Genomic DNA, 20,633 nt, shown 5'->3' with positions numbered 1-20,633 from the left:
GCGATCGCCACTTGCAGACTGTTAGACGGCAAAAAATAGGACTGTACAGCGATGCGATCTAAGGCAGCGCTGTACTGGGGACAGCCGTGTGACACGCCTATCCCACTTGGGGGACACAGAACGATCCGCTGTGAGAGGCTGACAGAGGGAAGAAGGGAGAAAAAAAAAGCGACATTTATTTAATAAGGAAAACAAATTAATATTTATTTTTAAAAAAAAACATCTGGGGAGAGAGCTCTGTTGGGGGAGGGGGGGGGGGGGGGAATCACTTGTGTGGTGAGTTGTGCGGCCCTGCAGTGAATCCTTAAAACTGCAATGGCATATTGAGTAAAAAAATGGCCTGGTCACTAGGGGGTTTAACACTGCGGTCCTCAAGTGGTTAAATCGCTCTAGTGTGGGTACAGCTATATTGCTCAATTCTGCTACTTAAGATTTTTTAATCCTATGTGTATCATATTGTTTGTGTAACGATCGGTGTCAGCACACAGAGAGAATCTGATTATTGGTGATCTGCAGTATCACCAATAATACAAGTATGACTAACCTCTGGACACCTAGTAATGTGTAAGTGTTTTGGTGCAACAGTAGGCTATCTCCCATGGGGCGGGAGACCCAGAAACTATGAACATGGACCACCTGAGGAGCAGGTGGCCTATGGCTGTGTGTGAACTATCTCCTAGGAGAGGGGATAGAGATAACCTGGGAGCCAATGATTCCCTGCTATACTGGGAATCAGACTATACTGCAGCCAGAGGACTCCTAAGGGGTAGAGCCCTTGGCAGCACTGCAGAGAGGACTCTCTGAGGAGCGGAAGTCCTGGTTGCAGCCGACACCTGGTGGAATGGTGTTACTGTTAGTACAGTTAGACTGAGCACTCAGGGAGAGTGACAGCTAGAGTGGTCGGGCAGGCCAAGTCGGCAACACACGAGCAGTTCAGGTACAGAGAGAGACAGACTGATTCGGTAACCAGGTACAGGCAGGGTCTGGCAACAGGTAGGCAGATATGCAGAGGTACCGAATCAGAAAGTGAGGTGTGAGGTCCGTGGTCACAACACCCTGGAACTGGTCTAAAGTATAACACATTAATGACACAGTATCCCTAAGCTTGGGTGTGAGGTCCGTGGTCACAACACCCTGGAACTGGTCTAACATATAACACAAACGTAATCTGGCTAAGTGTGAATTTCCAGGTCCTCCTGGTTCTAACACACTGTGTGATCTGACTGGTCTGAATGCTCACACGTTAGTATTCGCAACGGCAGACCACCAGCAACTGACAGGCAAGAAGTATACATAGTGCAGCGCTCCTCAGCGCCGCCCAGTCCCACTCAGCCAATCACCCACTGCGCTGGGATCAGCTGATCGTCCTGATCAGCTGATCCATTTCCTATTGGCATAAAGGTCCTGCCTCCTAGCGCGCGCGCAGCTCTCCGCCTGTGTGCACTACTAGGATCGGACAAACCAGACGCATGCTGCTGTGCGGAAACTGCCAGTCTGTACGCGGAAACAGCCGCCCCGCTGTCAGAGCGCGCGGCGGTGTTTCCGCAATCCATTACAGTTTGATTACTACAATACTATTATTATTCAAGTGGTGGAACATTATTAGACTTCTTAAGTGTTTTTATAAATGTATTGTTATTTGAATTGTTAATAAATATTTTTCACTGTACTTTATACAGTGTGCTAGGTTTATTGGCCTCATCATTTGGGAGCAAAGTACTGCTTAATGTGTATCGAGTCTACAGCACACCTCTCCCTCTCCTTTTTAGTGCAAATCAAATGTTTGTTTTATATAGTATAGCATATATATAGGTAGACAGTATGTGTATGTGTATGTATATATATATATATATATATATATATATATATATATATATATATATATATATATATATATATATATATATATATATATATATACACACAGTGGGTTGCAAAAGTATTCGGCCTCCTTGAAGTTTTCCACATTTTGTCATATTACCGCCACAAACATGAATCAATTTTATTGGAATTCCACATGAAAGACCAACACAAAGTGGTGTACACACGAGAAGTGGAACGAAAATCATACATGATTCCAAACATTTTTTACAAATAAATAACTGCAAAGTGGTGTGTGCATAATTATTCGGCCCCCTTTGATCTGAGTGCAGTCAGTTGCCTATAGACATTTCCTGATGAGTGCTAATGGCTAAATAGAGTGCACCTGTGTGTAATCGAATGTCAGTATAAATACAGATGCTCTGTGACGGCCTCAGAGGTTGTCTAAGAGAATATTGCAACAACACTGTGAAGTCCAAAGAACACACAAGACAGGTCAGGGATCAAGTTATTGAGAAATTTAAAGCAGGCTTAGGCTACAAAAAGATTTCAAAAGCCTTGAACAACCCAAGGAGCACTGTTCAAGCGATTATTCAGAAATGGAAGGAGTATGGCACATCTGTAAACCTACCAAGACAAGGCCATCCACCTAAACTCACAGGCCGAACAAGGAGAGCGCTGATCAGAAATGCAGTCAAGAGGCCCATGGTGACTCTGGACGAGCTGCAGAGATCTACAGCTCAGGTGGGAGACTCTGTCCATAGGACAACTATTAGTCATGCACTGTACAAAGTTGGCCTTTATGGAAGAGTGGCAAGAACAAAGGCATTCTTAACAGAAAGCATAAGAAGTCCCATTTGCAGTTTGCCACAAGCCATGTGGGGGACACAGCAAACATGTGGAAAAGGGTGCTCTGGTCAGATGAGACCAAAATGGAACTTTTTGGCCAAAATGCAAAGTGCTATGTGTGGCAGAAAACTAACACTGCACATCACTCTGAACACACCATCCCCACTGTCAAATATGGTGGTGGCAGCATAATGCTCTGGGGGTGCATCTCTTCAGCAGGGACAGAGAAGCTGGTCAGAGTTGATGGGAAGATGGATGGAGCCAAATACAGGGCAAACTTGGAAGAAAACCTCTTGGAGTCTGCAAAAGACTTGAGACTGGGGCGGAGGTTCACCTTCCAGCAGGACAATGACCCTAAACATAAATCCAGGGCAACAATGGAATGGTTTAAAACAAAACCTATATATGTGTTAGAATGGCCCAGTCAAAGTCCAGATCTAAATCCAATTGAGAATCTGTGGCAAGATCTGAAAACTGCTGTTCACAAACGCTGTCCATCTAATCTGACTGAGCTGGAGCTGTTTTGCAAAGAAGAATGGGCAAGGATTTCAGTCTCTAGATGTGCAAAGCTGGTAGAGACATACCCTAAAAAACTGGCAGCTGTAATTGCAGCAAAAGGTGGTTCTACAAAGTATTGACTCAGGGGGCTGAATAATTACGCACACCCCACTTTGCAGTTATTGATTTGTAAAAAATGTTTGGAATGATGTATGATTTTCGTTACACTTCTCACGTGTACACCACTTTGTATTGGTCTTTCATGTGGAATTCCAATAAAATTGATGCATGTTTGTGGCAGTAATGTGACAAAATGTGGAAAACTTTAAGGGGGCCGAATACTTTTGCAACCCACTAATATATAATATATATATATATATATATATATATATAGTTAGTATATAGTGTAGCATGATTATACATAATATTTAGGTAGTATATAGCATAGCATGTATAGTTAGTATATAGTGTAGCGTGATTGTATGTAGTATTCAGGTAGTATATAGGTATGTAGTTGGTATATACTGTAGCTTGATTATACACAGTATTTAGGTAGTATATACCATGTTTTCCTGAAAAAAAACACAGTCATATTCATTTTTGCTCCAAAAGATGTGCTAGGGCTTGTTTTCAGAGGAGGTCTTATTTTTGGGGGAAACACTGGTAGTTTTCCTACACAAAATGTATATACTACATGTCATGCTGAACACAAGCAGCATGCACAGAGCTTGTGGTTTGCAGATATTGGCTCCCACTTACAAGAAATTGATTGTGCTGATCAGGTGGGTAATGCTGGGTACACACGACGCGATTTCCCGCTCGATCCACGGGATCGATTATTTCCGACATGTTCGATCGATACAGCCGTCGATTTTGCATGTTAAGTATGCAAAAATCGACGTCTGTCGGAAATAATCGACCCGCGGGAAATCGCATCATGTGTACCCAGCATAAGAGTCTATTTCTTGCAGGCAGAGAACTCTGTCAGGCTCCCCAGAGCTATGATAGGATAACCTGTGTGTCCTGGGAAGAGGTGAAGTGCTGCTGATGCTTATCACAACAGATCAGGAGGGCTGGCTCCAACAAAAACACAAATTGCCTGACACATATACAGGACTATAGAACTCACATACTGCTGCACTCCTGTATCCAGGCTTTGTATTGAGCGTGACTTGATGGTGTCATGTGGGCTCTCCTAGGGCTCACATTCGGAGGATGTCTTATATTTCAAGCATTCCTGCTAGGGCTTTTTCTCAGGCAATGTCTAACTTTAGGGGAAACACGGTAGTATAGCTTGTATGTAGTATCTAGTTATGATATACCTCAAATAAACCCTTGAAATACATGGGGGAAGGGGGGGGGGGGTGTCTAGTTTTGTAGATTGGGTCATTTTTGGGGATGCCCAGGGATCTTGGTTTTTTTGCACCGCTATAAATGAAGTATGGTGCAAAAAGTTCTGCTTGGATTCTCAGTCCATAAAAATGCACTCAGTTGATTCTGGGCCCCACAGTTCTCTAAAAATGCGACGTAGGCATTTGTGTTTGGTATCCCCATGCACGGTATAAGTTGATGAATATGTTTTAGGATGTATTTTGTGGCCTTGTAACAGTAAACGTGCCTTATGTGCTTTCAAATTAGCATGTTTGCGAAAACAAAAATAAATTTTTAAATTTTACCCCATTCTTCCAATCAAAATCAAAAGAAAATGTCAAATCCCTAATTATTCTGGTCCTTCTGCACTGCTCTAAATGAAATATGGTGCTAAAATTCTGCTTTGGATTCTTAAGGTGCGTACACACATGCGACTATAGTCGTTTGTAACGATCGTTCCCCGATCTTTACCAACGACGATCGTTACAAAAAACGAACCACCGACTATTAAGGCAAACGACGAACGAGCCAAATCGCTACAAAAGAAAGTTCTGTCTCGGCGGATTTTAACCAACGACGATCGTTTGCAAAAGTAGTACATCGTTGGAAACGATCGTTCGTACTAGGCTTGACATGCGCATTTCACTATTTCTCCATGAAACTTCTCATTTTTATGCGCAGGCGCAATAGTTGCTTTCTGTGATGTAACGTTCGTTCTAACGATCAGATCGTTACACACATTTTAAAACTACCTTTACTTAGGTCGTTCTTTCATCAATTAAAAGTTCGTTCGTCGTTCTTAACGAACGATCGTTGTCGCATGTGTGTACGTAGCATTAGTCCATAAAAATGCAAAATTCACTCAGCTAATTTGGGATCCCAGGATCGAGGACCCAATAGGATCGAGGCATTAGTGTTTGGTATCCCCATGCATGGGAGAAGTAGATGAATATGTTTTAGGATGTATTTTGAGGCCTGTAATCAGCTTGTGGACATTAAGTGCTTTTAAATAGCATGTTTGCCAAAAAAATACAAAATCAAAGGGGGTCAAATACCTAATTATAACACTTAAATAAGTTGTGGGGTCTAGTTTCCTAGATGGGGCCATTTTGAGGGATATTCTGGGGTGTTGGACCTTCTGCACTGCTATTCATGAAGTATGGTGCAAAAACATCTGCTTTGGATTTTCAGTTCATAAAAACGCAAAATGCACTCAGTTGATTCTGTCACCCTCCCCTCCCCCTCAGTTTTTTAGCAGTGTGACTGAGACACTAGTATTTGGTATCTCCATGCACAGGAGAAGCCGACAAATATGTTTTGGGATGTATTTTGTGCCCTGCAAGCAGCATGTGGGCATTTAGTGCTTTAACCACTTGCCGACCGCGCACTCATACCGCGCGTCGGCAAAGTGGCAGCTGCAGGACCAGCGACGCAGTTCTGCGTCGCCGGCTGCAGGCTAATTAATCAGGAAGCTCGCGCGAGCGGCTGCTTCCTGTCAATTCACGGCGGGGGGCTCCGTGAATAGCCTGCGGGCCGCCGATCGCGGCTCACAGGCTAAATGTAAACACAAGCGGAAATAATCCGCTTTGTTTACATTCGTACAACGCTGCTAACAGTAGCATCGTTGTACCAGATCAGCCATCCCCGGCCAATCAGCGGCCGGGGATCGCTGTCACATGACAGGCAGGAGCCTGTTAGAGGCTGCACAGGACAGATCCGTTCCTGTGCAGCCTCGGATCTCCGGGGAAGGGAGGGAGGAGAGGGAGGGGGGGAATTTCGCCGCGGAGGGGGGCTTTGAGGTGCCCCCCCCCCCCCCCCGCAACACCCAGGCAGGCAGGAGCGATCAGACCCCCTCCCAGCACATCATCCCCCTAGTGGGGAAAAAAGGGGGGCGATCTGGTCACTCTGCCTGCACCCTGATCTGTGCTGGGGGCTGCAGAGCCCACCCAGCACAGATCAGCTAAAACAGCGCTGGTCCTTAACCTCCTTAGCGGTAACCCCGTGTGTGACACGGGGTAAGCCGCCGGAGGGTGCCGCTCAGGCCCTGCTGGGCCGATTTACATAATTTTTTTTTGCTAGCTGCGCCAGCACACCGATTGCCGCCGCCCCGCACCTGATCGCCGCTATCCGTTGCGGAGCGCCCCCCCCAGACCCCGTGCGCTGCCTGGCCAATCAGTGCCAGGCAGCGCCGAGGGGTGGATCGGGACTCCCAATGACGTCGCGACGGATCCCGCCCAGTCGCCATGGCGACGGGGGAAGCCCTCCAGGAAATCCTGTTCTTTGAATGGGATCTCCTGATCGGAGATCGCCGAAGGCGATCGAAGCGGGCGAGGGGATGCCGCTGAGCAGCGGCTATCATGTAGCGAGCCCTGGGCTCGCTACATGATTTAAAAAAAAAAAACTGCTGTGCTGCCTCCTGGCGGAATGTTTCATACCGCCAGGAGGGTTAAGGGGGGGGTAAAGGGTGGGTCCTCAAGTGGTTAAAAGTAGCATGTCTACATTTTTACTCATAAGTTTTTACCCCATACTTCTAATCAAAATAAAAAAAAAGACCAGTAAAATCCCCAATTATACCTTTTATCGGATTGGGGGGGTTCTAGTTTTCTAGATAAGGTTATTTTGGGAGATTCCAGGGGTCTTGTATCTTTTGCACTGCTATAAATTAAGTATGCTGCTGCAAAAAAACGTGCTTTATATTTTTTTGTCTCCCAAAACCCTAATACATACAATTTTTCCAGTGACATCCAATAATACCATATTGGAAAAGAAAATACTAAATGTGGTGCCTCTACACTCAAGAGACATAAGAAAATAGTTTTAGAAAAAGATACATGTTGACACCACTTTTAAAATATTTTTTGTTGCATCAAAATTTTGCATAGTTTTTATGCATTTATTTATTTTTTGTAATGTGTGGGATTAAATGTTTAACATTCAATTAAGTCCCTATCCATCCTGAAAAAAATAATAAGATTGTCTATGATGGAGACCGTACAGAAGAACTATAAGCTGTGGAAGTGTAATGGCCCATACTCACGGGCTACATTTGTGGCCTGTCGCCAGCACACATGAGTGTGTGTGCGACAGGCTGGCGACAACTCGTCGCCAGGTCCCTCCGCGTACACACGCGGAAGAGGGATCAGCTGTGCGACGGAAGCTGTCGCCGACGTTCCTCCCCCTCGCCGGAAGCGCCGTGGTTTTTCTACTATGTTGCTGTCGCTAGTCCGCATACTCACGCGGACTAGCAACAGTTGCGGCGAAGTTGCGGCGGCAACTGTCGCCTGGCGACAGCAGCGACGGTTTGGGGTGCACGCCCGTGTTGCGCCTCATACTCACAGGCGACGTGTTTCGGCGACAATTGTAGCCTGTGAGTATGGGCCATAACACTCCCAATGGCAAAAAAAAATAAAATGCTCCGGAGAAATATAGTTAAGAACTGCTTTCAGCAGCAAAGTGGTTAAAGGACCATCACAGCGAAAAAAGCTGTGAAAATCTGACAGAACCGATAATTTTTAGACAAACCCATCTCCTGTTCTCAAAAACATTTTCCTGAATGGCAGTTGCTAAGTCTGATAATATAGTGTGCAAGTGAGTAGGGAGGCAGGCTGTTATCTTACTCTTTTGGTAGTTAAAGAGGAACTCCAGTGAAAATAATGTAATAAAAAAAGTGCTTCATTTTTGCCATAATTATGCATAAATGATTTAGGCAGTGTTTGCTCATTGTAAAATCTTTCCTCTCCCAGATTCACATTCTGACATGTATTACATGGTGACATTTTTACTGTGGGCAGGTTATATAGCTGTTTCTAGCTGTTCTGGCCTTGCAGACAGCTGTAAACAGCCATTTCCTGTCTGTGAACATTGTTACATTGTGGCAGTTTGCCCAGAGTACCGTACGGTACCAGAGCCTCTTGTGGGAGGAGTTTCTGTTTCAAAATTTTTATTGAAAGTTTTCATTTAACATTATATAAATTAGTGCAAGCAAGACTTGCAGATCACAACAGTTAAGTCAGGATACAACAGTGGGTAGCTGTGATACAATTAGATTCTCGGTATTTCCATCTTCTGCTAGACTCGTTTACTCTATTGATCACGTCCTGACTTTATTCTAAAGAATGGGCCGAAGCCCCAACACAAAACGTACAGAGCACATACAAAAGTGGGTGCGGGGAAAGAAGAGCTAGGGGTAGTAGGAGTAGTGGGGGGGGGGGAAAGGAGAAGGGGAAAGGAGATAGAAGGGGGGGGGGGGTTCGAGGTCTCTGCTCCAATTTGCAGGAGAGCAATATAATAGATGTAAAATCTGTACCTAGTCACTAGTTAGAGACTGAGGAGATGTAATGGTTCCATGTATCCCATATTTTATGATATTTGGTTACTCTATCTTCCAAGGCCCCGGCCATCTGTTCTTGAACCATATAGGCTGATACCCTGTTTTTCAGTTCTTCAAAGGAGACAAATTGGGTTTTCCAGGCTTTTGCTATTGTCTGCGAGGCTGCCACAAAGATAAAATGGGCTAATGCGTTTTGGTATTTCGTGAGAGATTCAATTTTACAGTGCAGAAGAGCAGACCATGGATCTTTGGTAATTGTCTTTTTAAACAAAATTTGCAGCATCCTGTATATACGGGACCATGTCCAAAAAGTATGGAGCATGTCTCCTTTTCTTTGGCAGCCCCGAAAACAAAGACCTGGGTTTGTTCCGGAAATGTGGCGAAGCCTGGCCGGAACCCAGTACCATCTTTGCATTACCTTGTAGGATGATTCTACTAAAGATAAATTTAGAGATAGCTTGGATGTGGTGGCCCAGATTGACTCCCATTCCTCCTTTGATTTTGTCCCCTTGAGGTCAGTCTCCCACTTTTTGGCATACTTGTGCTGAAAGGATCTTGGTGGATCATTCAGTAGAGCATACAAAGTTAAGATTGCCCCTTTGGCAAAGGGTTCTAGAGCGCAGAGTCTCTCAAATCTGGTGAGTACTATCGGAAATTGAGTCTGTGATGGGAAGAGAGATTTCAACCAGTGTTTTAATTGAAAGTAACGGAATTTTTCCTGCTGTGGGATCTGATATCTCTCTCTTAGGTCTTCCCATGACAGTAATCCAGAGTTATTAGTGAGTGATTTAATCTGTTCTAGACCCTGGTCTCTCCACCACCTGAAACTTCCCGAGTTTTCATAGGCTGGAAGGAACAGGGGGTTGTCTATGATCGATAAGAGTGGCAGAGTTGGCGACATTAAATTCTGAGAATAGCGAACCGTGTCCCACACTGAGAGACAGTGGCGCATTACAGCACTCAGGCCTGCAGGGCGGGATTGTTTGGGTAACCACATGGGAGTTTGACTGATTGGGGGGCTGCTACAGGTATATCAAATAGGGTCCAAGCTGGCATTTCGGATCCCTTGTATAGATCAAGAAAATGATTCAATTGGGCCGCCTTATAATAGTTGGTGAGGTTAGGAACTCCCAGTCCCCCTTCCCTTTTGTGTATGTACAACGTGCTCTTACACACCCTCGGAGAGGCGTTGTTCCAGATAAATCTGTTGAGCTTGTTCTGCAGCATTCTGAGGAAGTGAGGGGGGACTCGGACAGGCAACAACCTGAAATAATATAAAAGTTTAGGGAGGAGCGTCATTTTAACAGAGTTTATCCGACCCAACCAGGATAGACCATAGCGGGACCACTGAGTGAGAGAATGTGTGATTGATTTGGCCAGTGGGTAATAGTTGTATCTGAAGAGTGTGTCATATGAAGAAGTGAGATTGATTCCTAAGTACTCCAAACTAGGGTCTGCCTTCTCAAAATGATATTGGGATTTTAGAGAGTTGCAGATTTCTGGTGATAAGGTGATATTAAGCATTTTGGACTTACTAGCATTGATCTGAAGTCCCGAGATTAAGGAGAATTTGGATAAAAGGGACATTAGTAATGGGATGGTGGTTTGAGGCTGTGTGATAAATAGTAACAGGTCGTCTGCAAAAAGGTTCAGTTTATGCTGGACTCCCGCTAGTTCCACTCCTTTTATATTTTCATGTTGTCGTATGGCCGCTGCCAGGGGTTCTATGGCCATGATAAAAAGAATGGGCGATATGGGGCAGCCTTGGCGGGTGCCTCTGTGGATTTGAAATAAGGGAGACGCGGAGCCTGCATAATGTATACTGGCTGATGGGCTGGAGTATAGAGTTTTAATCCAGGTGGTGAAAGAACCTCCTAGTCCCCATTTATCTAGTACTGCATATAGATAATACCAAGAGACTTGATCAAAGGCCTTATAGATATCGAGTGAAAGATATAGGCCGGGAATCTTTCGTGTTTGTAGTAGCTCAGTAATCTGAATTGCACGAAAGGTAGCGTCAGACGCTTGACGTCCAGGCACAAAGCCCGATTGGTCTTTATTAATTATATCAGCTAAAAATCTATTGACTCGAGTGGCCAAAATTTTCCCCAACAGTTTGTGGTCTATATTCAATAACGATATAGGTCTGAACTGTTGTGGTTCTAAAGGTTCTTGATCAGTCTTTGGGATCATTGCTATATCAGCTTGTAGCGAGCAGGGGTGTGGGATTTGGCCTCTTTTGTAGGCGTTAAAGAGAGGGACAAGGAGGGGGCTTAATGCTGTTGCAAATTTTTTGTAAAATAGGCCTGAGAAGCCGTCTGGTCCCGGGGTTTTGGAAATCTTGAGGGATTTAATTGCCACTGTAACTTCTTCTGATGTTATATCCTTGTTCAGTTGGTCTATTAAGTCTGCGGGGATCTGGGGAAGGGCTATAGAGTCTAAAAAGGCTTTAGTTTCCTCTGTGGGTGGAGAGCTTGGGGGGGAATAAAGCTTGCTTAAGAAATTCTGAAAGCCTTGCGTTATTTTTTGCGGATCTAGAGTAGTTTGTCCTGAGGGCAGACGGACTGACAACGTGGGGGGTTTGTATATTCTGTGCTTTAGTTTGTTGGCTAGTAAGGTGCTACATTTGTTAGCCCATCTATAATATCGGTTTTTCTGCCAGCGTAGTTGTTTTTCCGCGTTGTCAGTGAGTCTGAGATCCAGCTGAGTGCGTAAAAGATCCCTATCTTTTTTTAGAGAAGCAGTGGGATTAGTCTTCCAAGCTGCTTCGGCTTTTTCTAATCTGGCAGTGAGATCAAGTATCTCCTTCTGTCTTTGTTTTTTCCTATATGAGGCTAGACCTATAATTCGTCCTCTCACTGTCACTTTTAAGGCCTCCCACAGTGTGATGGGGGACATAACTGACTCGCCGTTTTCCTCCACATATTCTTCTAGATACGTTCTAATTTTGTTTAAGGAATCTGGGTCTGTGAGTAGCGAGTCATTTATGCGCCATCTATAGGATAATTTCCTGGGGGCCAAGGAGGAGAGTTGTATTAAGAGGGGGCCATGGTCAGACCAGGTAACCGTGAGAATTTTAGCTCTAGTTATATTGGGGAGGAGTTGCTGGTGTAGAAAAAGATGATCTATTCGACAGAAGCTATTATGTGGGTTGGAGTAGAATGTAAAATCTTTGGTTGTGGGGTTAAACTCTCTCCAGGCGTCAAAAAGGTTTTGTGAACGGAATAAGACCTTAATTGCTGAGGGACTTGGCGTTCCGATAGGTTTAGGAGGAGCAGTTTGGCTAGTAGATTTTGATCTGTCTAGGGCCTCGTCCAATACTGCATTTGTGTCACCACAGAGTATGAGAGTACCTATGCTATGTTGATTTATCACTTGTACTAGGTGGGAGAGAAAGCGCTCTTGGAAGGTATTAGGGGCATAGTATGAAACCAGGGTGAGATTCTCGTCTCCCAGTGATCCCACCAAGAGTACATATCTACCGGTTGGGTCGGACACACATTTTGCACATTTGAATGGTAGGCCCCTGCGAAATGCTATGGTCACCCCCCTCACTTTCTCGCGTGCCCAGGAACTGTAGGTCTGCGGAAAATGGTAACTGAGGAAGGAGGGGTGGGAGGAAACCGAAAATCTTGTTTCCTGCAAGCAGACTATGTCCGCTTTACAGGACTTATATTAATTAAAGGCCTTGGTTCTTTTCTGTGGAGCACTGAAGCCTTGCACATTGTGGGATATTATCGTGAGTCCCCTTATTGCGTCAATTGATGCCATAGTGTCTGTCTTTTTTAATTAGAGCTCTACATACCTCTCCTGTTCTTGGGGCTGGTGACCTCGAGGAAGTATTAGGGACATATGGAAGTAAAGGGTGGAAAAAGGAGGGGGAAAGAAGAACAAAAAAGAGAGAAGAGAAAAGTAACATTAAGGCGCGTCCCTCTGGTAGGAGTCCAATCAGAGGGAAGCAGAACATTTTGTTTAAATGGCTGTCGCTGCATTCAGAAAACACAGGGAGAGCCAGGGTTATTCCCTGTTGTACTTGGGAATTAGCCAAACGTTCGGCGGGGGTCCAGTGTCCCCCTCCGACTGCATAGCTTAACTTAGAAACTTGTAAAAGCGATTATAAAATGCTTGTCACATTTTTAACAGAACAACACAACACAACATAACCTAACAACATTATAATCGGGTCTTCTGAACATCAAGGGGTCTACAACTTTGATGGGGATCAGTGCTGTATACCTCTTAGGTAAAGTTATAACCTAGCCGGTCTTATATCATAGGCCAGGAGTTTCAGCACAAAATCAGTCATACAGCGCCCCCTGATGGTCTGTTTGTGAAAATCATTATATTTCTCATGTAAAAGGGGGTATCAGCTACTGATTGGGATAAAGTTAAATTCTTGGTCGGAGTTTCTCTTTAAACTGCTGTACAGGAAATGCTTTTGAAACACAGAAAACACTGAGAATCCTTTCTATCTACATTCCAGTTACAAAACAATTTAATTGCTATACAGAAAGACACATTCTTTACATATGGAGAAATAAATAACAACAGTCTTCCAAGTAATAACAGTGTACCTTTATTTAAACATAGGTACTTACATGGTGCAGCAGATGCAAGGCAAGCAGTCTTCTTGCAAAAGTCAAATCATTAACAATCAAGTTTTTCAAATGTATCACATTTCAAGATGGAAGCTGGGTTGTAGTGCAAACAATCAAAGAAACAATATCAGCCAGTATTTCGCTTCTATTTCTGCACATGGTAATCTCATGTGCCCTACCTAACTTACTAAATAGTCTAGAAAGAATAGTAAATGGTTCTCAGTCTAAGGAGATCTTGATAGCTCATACCTGAGCTTCGGTGTTGCGCAAAGAAAAAAAAAAAAAAAAGGAAAAAAGTTTACAATAACAAACAAAATGTTGCTAGAGTTTAGTCTCTGCTACAGTAGTAGGCTTGGGACTTCTAACATTCAACTAGAGGGACATACTTTTCACACGCAAAAATAAAAACAAAACACTCACACACTCACACTGATCAGTGTTACAAATAATGTTTTTTTTTAAATGGATTATTCGCAGAAACATATAAGGATTTGCGGTGCTACACTTAAACAACTCAATTTTTACAGCAAATCAATGAAACCTCAAAAGAAAAACACAAACACACATCTCAAAATTTCTATACATTTTACAGTATGAGAATAACACACTTTTGTTCATTGTAATTTGTTCAAGAACCATCGCTGCTCTGTACAGCAGCAATCAATTTTACAAACATTTAAGAAAGCTAATTGTTGGGAGTTCACCATTCATTGGAAACATTAATTGTGTGTGTTTTCAAGCTTAGAAGCAAATGCATCCAGTGTGGAAGGGTTTTTCGTATGTTAGTGCAATAGTCATGAAATTCTCCAATCCAATTTTCAACTCAGTTAACTAAAGCTTGCAGCATACAGAGTGAATGGGCCAGGCACTAATTTAATGAGCTGAACACAGATTTGATAAACTGAATGGCAACTGCCACCTTCTCCACTATTAGAGTCACATTTGCTTAAGGTCGCATTCACAGTGGGACGTTCTGGTCACGTTATAAAGTCTTATAACGCAGCTTACCCCACTGCAATGCTAATCCTGCCATTTGCAGTGTGACGTTAAAGTCGCATTAAAAATGTTGCGTTGTAGTAACTCACTGCTGGCAGTGCGTTACCTCTTAACGCAGACACGTTGCGACTTTAACGTCGCATTAAACCACAACTTCCCACTGTGAATACAGCCGTCTACTTGTGACAAGCACCATTTTCAGTCTTGCATAGCTTTTTCAGCATTCAGGACTTCAAACTATGTATGAGCGAGCTGAGAGGAGTGTCATGGGCAGTTTTCTTTCTAAACTTACAACTTTTGCTGAAACATAACCAGATACCATCCACTACGTGTTTCCTAAGCAGGGACAAACTCCCCACAAAAGTTCTGCGAAGTAACTTTGCATTTAATCCTCTCCTTAAAGGGAACCTGAAGCATGTAAAATTAATAAAAATAAACACATGACGTAGCTGCAAATGAATATTACATACTAACCTCACTGTCAGTTCCTCTTAGAAGCTCACCATTTTCTTCTTAGTGATTCCTTCCAGTTCTGAGAATATTTTGTCAGAACTGAAATATACCAGTTACTATATATCAGCAGCTGTCAGTTACATCTGAATGTGCAAGGTAATGTCCATGTTTCCCTATGGCTCAAGTGGGTGTTATTACAGTTTAACAGTGTGTTGACCAGGAAGGTGTTATGGGGTAATGGCCATTTTTAAAATGGAGGACGGAGAAATCCATTGATCAAAGTGGACAAACAGGAAGCGGGAGAGGAGAAAGAGATTGTGGAGTAGACTACACATGAGGTAAGTATGACCTGTGTATGGTTATTTTGACTTTTTATTTTCAGTTCAGGTTAAGCAAGATCTGAGTCAGCTTCGGTCATGCTCTCTTGGGGCACAGAGTGGCAAATGTGCAATCTTTCTACAGTAGTAGAGACTGCATACTGTATATACCCAGAATATGGAGATAGCCTAATTGATTTTATATTAAATAAAGTACGTAAATCCAATCCTTACCATTACAAATGTAGCTATTCAGCAAACATAGAATAGCTGGCACCCAAGGATTGTACAAGAGCTGTGAAACATGGTTACAAGAGAAGGTGTCAAGATGGGTGTCAACGCCACAAATTGGACCATGAAAGATGTGCTCTCTATAGTTCACAGCTGGACTAAGTGAACAAGTGTCTTACACATGCAAAACAGCTGTTCGGCATTGTTCCCTTTAGACACCTGCCTGACTGAGCACACTACTGATATGTACTCTGTCATTCTCTCAGAATAAATACCATAGCATTTGACGTTGGTACACTCATTCCTCCTATCCATGACTGTTACAATTGTGGCTGTTGCAATAACCAGTCCATTCGAGTGAATGTTCCTATTACATGTCCCTGTTGAGGAACTTGCAGCTTGTTGACAGCATTGATGTTATATGCAAAAGAAGTACTACAGCTTTCACATGTTCTTAAAAAAATAAATAAAAAGACACGGAGGGCTCTAGAAAATAAGGCAGATCCATAGGGGGAAACCTTCTTTATTTCTTGGGTTGAATCTGGCACAGGCAAGAAATTATGTTTTAAGGTGCCACATACTTTATTTAGGGCCCTATCTGAGTGGTTTCACTACTTGCACCGCCATTTATTTCTATTCACCCTTTGGCAGTGTGCTATAGGATTTAACTATACCACACTGCATCCTGGGAGCTTAAGTGGACAACCTACCATGTAACCTCCTACTTTTATTTACATGGGGCAGAAAGCATAGGCATAGCGCAGGCTGTGATATGGAAGAAACACAAGTCACATAACCATGCAACTACAGTCCCATATTTTTGTATTTGACACCTTTTTAAAATACGCTACCTGGAAAACTTTTTCTGTCGTATGGTAGGATTGTCCAACTTTACTTCACGGGGGCTACTTTTTATGAATAACACAAAACTGCCCCATCTATGGGTGCATTTGTCTGCACCACAGCTAATGTCTCGGATGAAAGATGTATAACCACCTCAAGGTCTTGTTTAACTGGTAGCATCTACTTTTTACATACAGAATTGTCAGTTTCCCTAAACCTCACCGATATTTGTGTTGTTCCCTTTTCATTTACTTAAAAGTGAGATTAAACTCCCTTAACAAAAATGGAAGTACCTACTCTTAGGTACATAAAAGAAGATTTGAAAGCATTCCCTGTGTGTAAAAATGATTTTAAATGACATAGAGCAGTAATAGTTTGTACTGCTTTGCTAATTGGCAAATGTAATCATTGCCAGCTAGAAACTCTCTGACTGGTCTCTTCAACCCTCTTTCCTCTCCGAAAGTGACAACTGTTGTCACGGGAATGTTTCTATTCAGCAAAGCCAATTAGCAAAGCAGTATAAAAATGTTTTACTGCTCTATGCAATGAAAGTAGGCATTTACAGTAGGGGATAGATTTAGGAATAACTAGGGGCAGAATTAAGGTGGCCGTAGATCTAGCGATTTGGCTGTACGATGGACCATTTGATTTGATCATTTAGAATTGAGAGAGAATCAAGTGTGTTCCAGTATGCCCAACCATGTGAAATCAGCCAGCTTAATCGATTGAGCAGGATGCAAGATATCAGTCGATCGCACAGGAATTGGCTACTGTTTACATGTCATTCGATCAACTCTAATTCCATCTTTGTATTCAGAGCATGGAAACACAACATCAGTCAGATCAATTTGGGAAGGTGAATTGCATAGGATATCGCTTGTAAGTGTGTGGGTCACTAGTCCATCGACTTTGGATCAACCATACTGAAGTTACTTCCTTAATAAAGTTGATCACTTTGTCGATTGAATCAGAATCGCTTGATGTATGGTTACCTTTACTGTAGAAGCAGCTAAAAGTCTTAGTAGAATATGAATATGATTTTGCAGTTACAGAAGAAAAAGGTGATTTCATCCCAAATAGTTAACTTAACTATTCACATCACACTGTAGGACAGGTCTTTTTTTACATTTATTAAACCAAAGTCTGCTACCTTACTTAAAGGACCACTATCGCAAAAAAGTGTAAAATTTTAAATGAATGTAAACACATACAAATAAGAAGTACGTTTCTTGCAGAGTAAAATGAGCCATAAATTACTTTTCTCCTATGTTGCTGTCACTTACAGTAGGTAGTAGAAATCTGATAGAACCAACAGCTTTTGGACCAGCTCATTTCCTCATAGGGGATTCTTAGCATGGCCTTTATTCTTTATAAAGATATTCCCTGAAATGAATTTCTACAAATATGCTAGCCAGCCTCCCTCCTCGCTGCAGTTTTTTGGCAGTTGAATATAGCAACTGCCATTTACTACGTGCTTTTGAAAATAAGGAAAACACTGAGAATCCCCCTTGAGGAAATGAACTTGTCTAAAACCTGTTAGTTCTGTCAGATTTCTACTCCCTACTGTAAGTGACAGCAACATAGGAGAAAAGTAATTTATGTCTCATTTTACTCTGGGAAAAATATATATTTTTACATGTACTTTATATTTTACGATTTTTGCGATAGTTGTCCTTTAAGTGTCTGTGAAATTCCTCATCTTTCTAACATCAACACTCTAGTGCAAATAATTTAAAGTTTATATACTAAACTTTTGCTCAAGGGATGGTTAAATTACATTTTGTATTAAGTGAATTAAATGCTAAAAAGCAGCTGTCTAGCTCATGCTGAAAATGAATGGCATGTATCAAAATAAAAGTATATTTTAAGGCAATGGCCCATTTTCTCCTAGGAGATAATTTTTCATTTTCTGTTTAAAATAAATTTTCAGCACTATGCACTTGAAAAAGTACCAAAAAGTAAGTGAAAAAGTACTGCAAATGTATTTTAAGAACGTCTTGCTTGCTGATGGCTTAAATTTCTTGATAAGGTGTGAAAATATAATGTGAAAATATAATGTAGAAAACTATAGAAAAAGTGAACTGAGTAAGGGCCAATATGTTGATATACATGATGAAGAGGAATAGATTAAGCACACGTTAAGCTGGCCACTAACGGTCCAATTTCTAGTGAAAAATCGTTCGAGCGATCAGAAATTCTGATCGGACGAAAAATCGTTCACTACACCATCAACTAACCAATCATTGCTTCCTATCTATCACGATCACCAAGAAAATCCAAATTTTCGTTCGACGAAAATTCATTCGGGCGACATTTTTTTTTTCACTCGTTCATAATCGATTGTGTCCACCAATGGAGATTATTTACAACCAATCCGATAAGAATTTCTGATCGCTCAAACGATTTTTCGCTACAAATTGGACCATTAGTGGCCAGCTTTAGACGCATCTAATAAGCCAACCAACTTGTAAAGCCTGCAAAGAGGGCACTTGGTCCTCTCTTCTCACTCAAAGTTCAATGCTTGTAATTTCTAGCAACTTAAGCTACACACACATACTAATGCTACGTACACACATGCGACAACGATCGTTCGTTATGAACGACGAACGAACTTTTAATTGAAGAAAGAACGACCTAAGTAAAGTTAGTTGTAAAAGGTGTGTAACGATCTGATCGTTAAAACGAACGTTACATCACATACAGCAACAATTGCGCTTGCGCATAAAAAGTTCCATGGAGAAATAGTGATATGCGCATGTCAGGCCTAGTACGAACGATTGTTTCCAACGATGTACTAGTTTTGCAAACGATCGTCGTTGGGAAAAATCCGCCAAGCTAGATCGTTCGTTTTTAACGATCTAGCTTGTCCGTCGTTAGACTTAATGGTCGTTGGCTGCTTTTTTTCAAACGATCATCGTTTGAAACGATCGGGGAACGATCGTTTCAAACGACTATAGTCGCATGTGTGTACGCACCTTAAGAGTTAGAGTTGGCCAATAAGTCACTAACAACCAATACTCTTGTTAAATTGAAGTGGAGGCAAACAATTTTTTTTCAGTTTTAAACCAAGTCAAAACCATTATTGGGCCTTTTTGTTGTGACTATTTTCAAGGTTTCACCTCATTTCCTGTGGAACAGACAGCCCATGAGAAAAATGGTTAAAACTAAAAGTGCAATCTGACCTCTGACATGATTTTTTTGCCTACGGTTTGCCTCGGAACTCACAATTAGGTCAGTCTTATTTTATGACTACATAAAATAAGAAATAGGATTAGGCATCCTCTTCAATCAGTCTACAAATATATTGCTGCCAATAGCCACTAACCAAATACAAGTTTTGATCAGCCTAGTGCAAGTCAGACTAAATAAAGCAAATGTCTCATTAACGTCAGAATTTTTGTGCCATTTACTCCATGTCATCAAATAAACTTAAATCTGCTGAAGGAACAGAGTAAAGGCTCAGAGCATGCTGTAGGTGTGTACTGCTCATGGGAGCATCATGGTGGACACCAAGTGAAACAGGTAATTTGGGTGCCGGAGGCAGAGCAGTAAAATGGGTGCCGCATACAATGCAGTGCCCAGTAAGTAATAGAAATAAGAGGAGGGATCGTGTGAACATGTGAGAAGTGTTTTAGGTAATATTAGTATATCGGTAATTTTACCAATATTCTACTAGTGGCTTTTCCCGGCGACCAAATTACCACGACACCCTTTTTACATGTACGTGACACTGAGTATTAATAGTATACACATATGTTGAGATGCCCTCCACAAACTTGACCTGTAGGATGTGGAAACATTTTTGATAAGCACAACTGTTTTGTGTTAGCGAGAAAGTGCAAATGCTCATCATTTGCTACATTTCAGCAGATTCAAGGACGGCTCTGGAAAATTTAGAACAGCTGGATTGCCTAAATCATAATATCAATATTTTGAAGGAAAATATTATGTTATCACTTCAGATCACTAACACCACAAACCATTATTCAAAAATTAACATAGTCTCCGGATGAACCATACCAGTGAGGAGATGGTGGGTACTTTGTTGACCAATGGAAAGTTGACATTGGCTTGGCATTCCAAACTTAATAGCTACATGTTTTCAGTCTAAAAAGTGAAGCACATGACCCTTCAGTCAGAATATATACTCGTCATAGCACCATCCATTCAATGCAGGAGGGAATATACTGTTATAACACGATGTGGCAGAGAATTGCATTGCTTCAACAAGAAATTATATCTAAAAAATTATTTAGTGTTAAGCTGCTCTTTAACGGTACAATTTTTTTTCATCAGATGCCATCTTTCGATGCACTTTGTACACTC

Source organism: Hyperolius riggenbachi, chromosome 2 (assembly GCF_040937935.1).
Source record: "Hyperolius riggenbachi isolate aHypRig1 chromosome 2, aHypRig1.pri, whole genome shotgun sequence".
NCBI lineage: Eukaryota > Metazoa > Chordata > Amphibia > Anura > Hyperoliidae > Hyperolius > Hyperolius riggenbachi.
Note: the sequence above shows the minus strand (reverse complement) of the source record.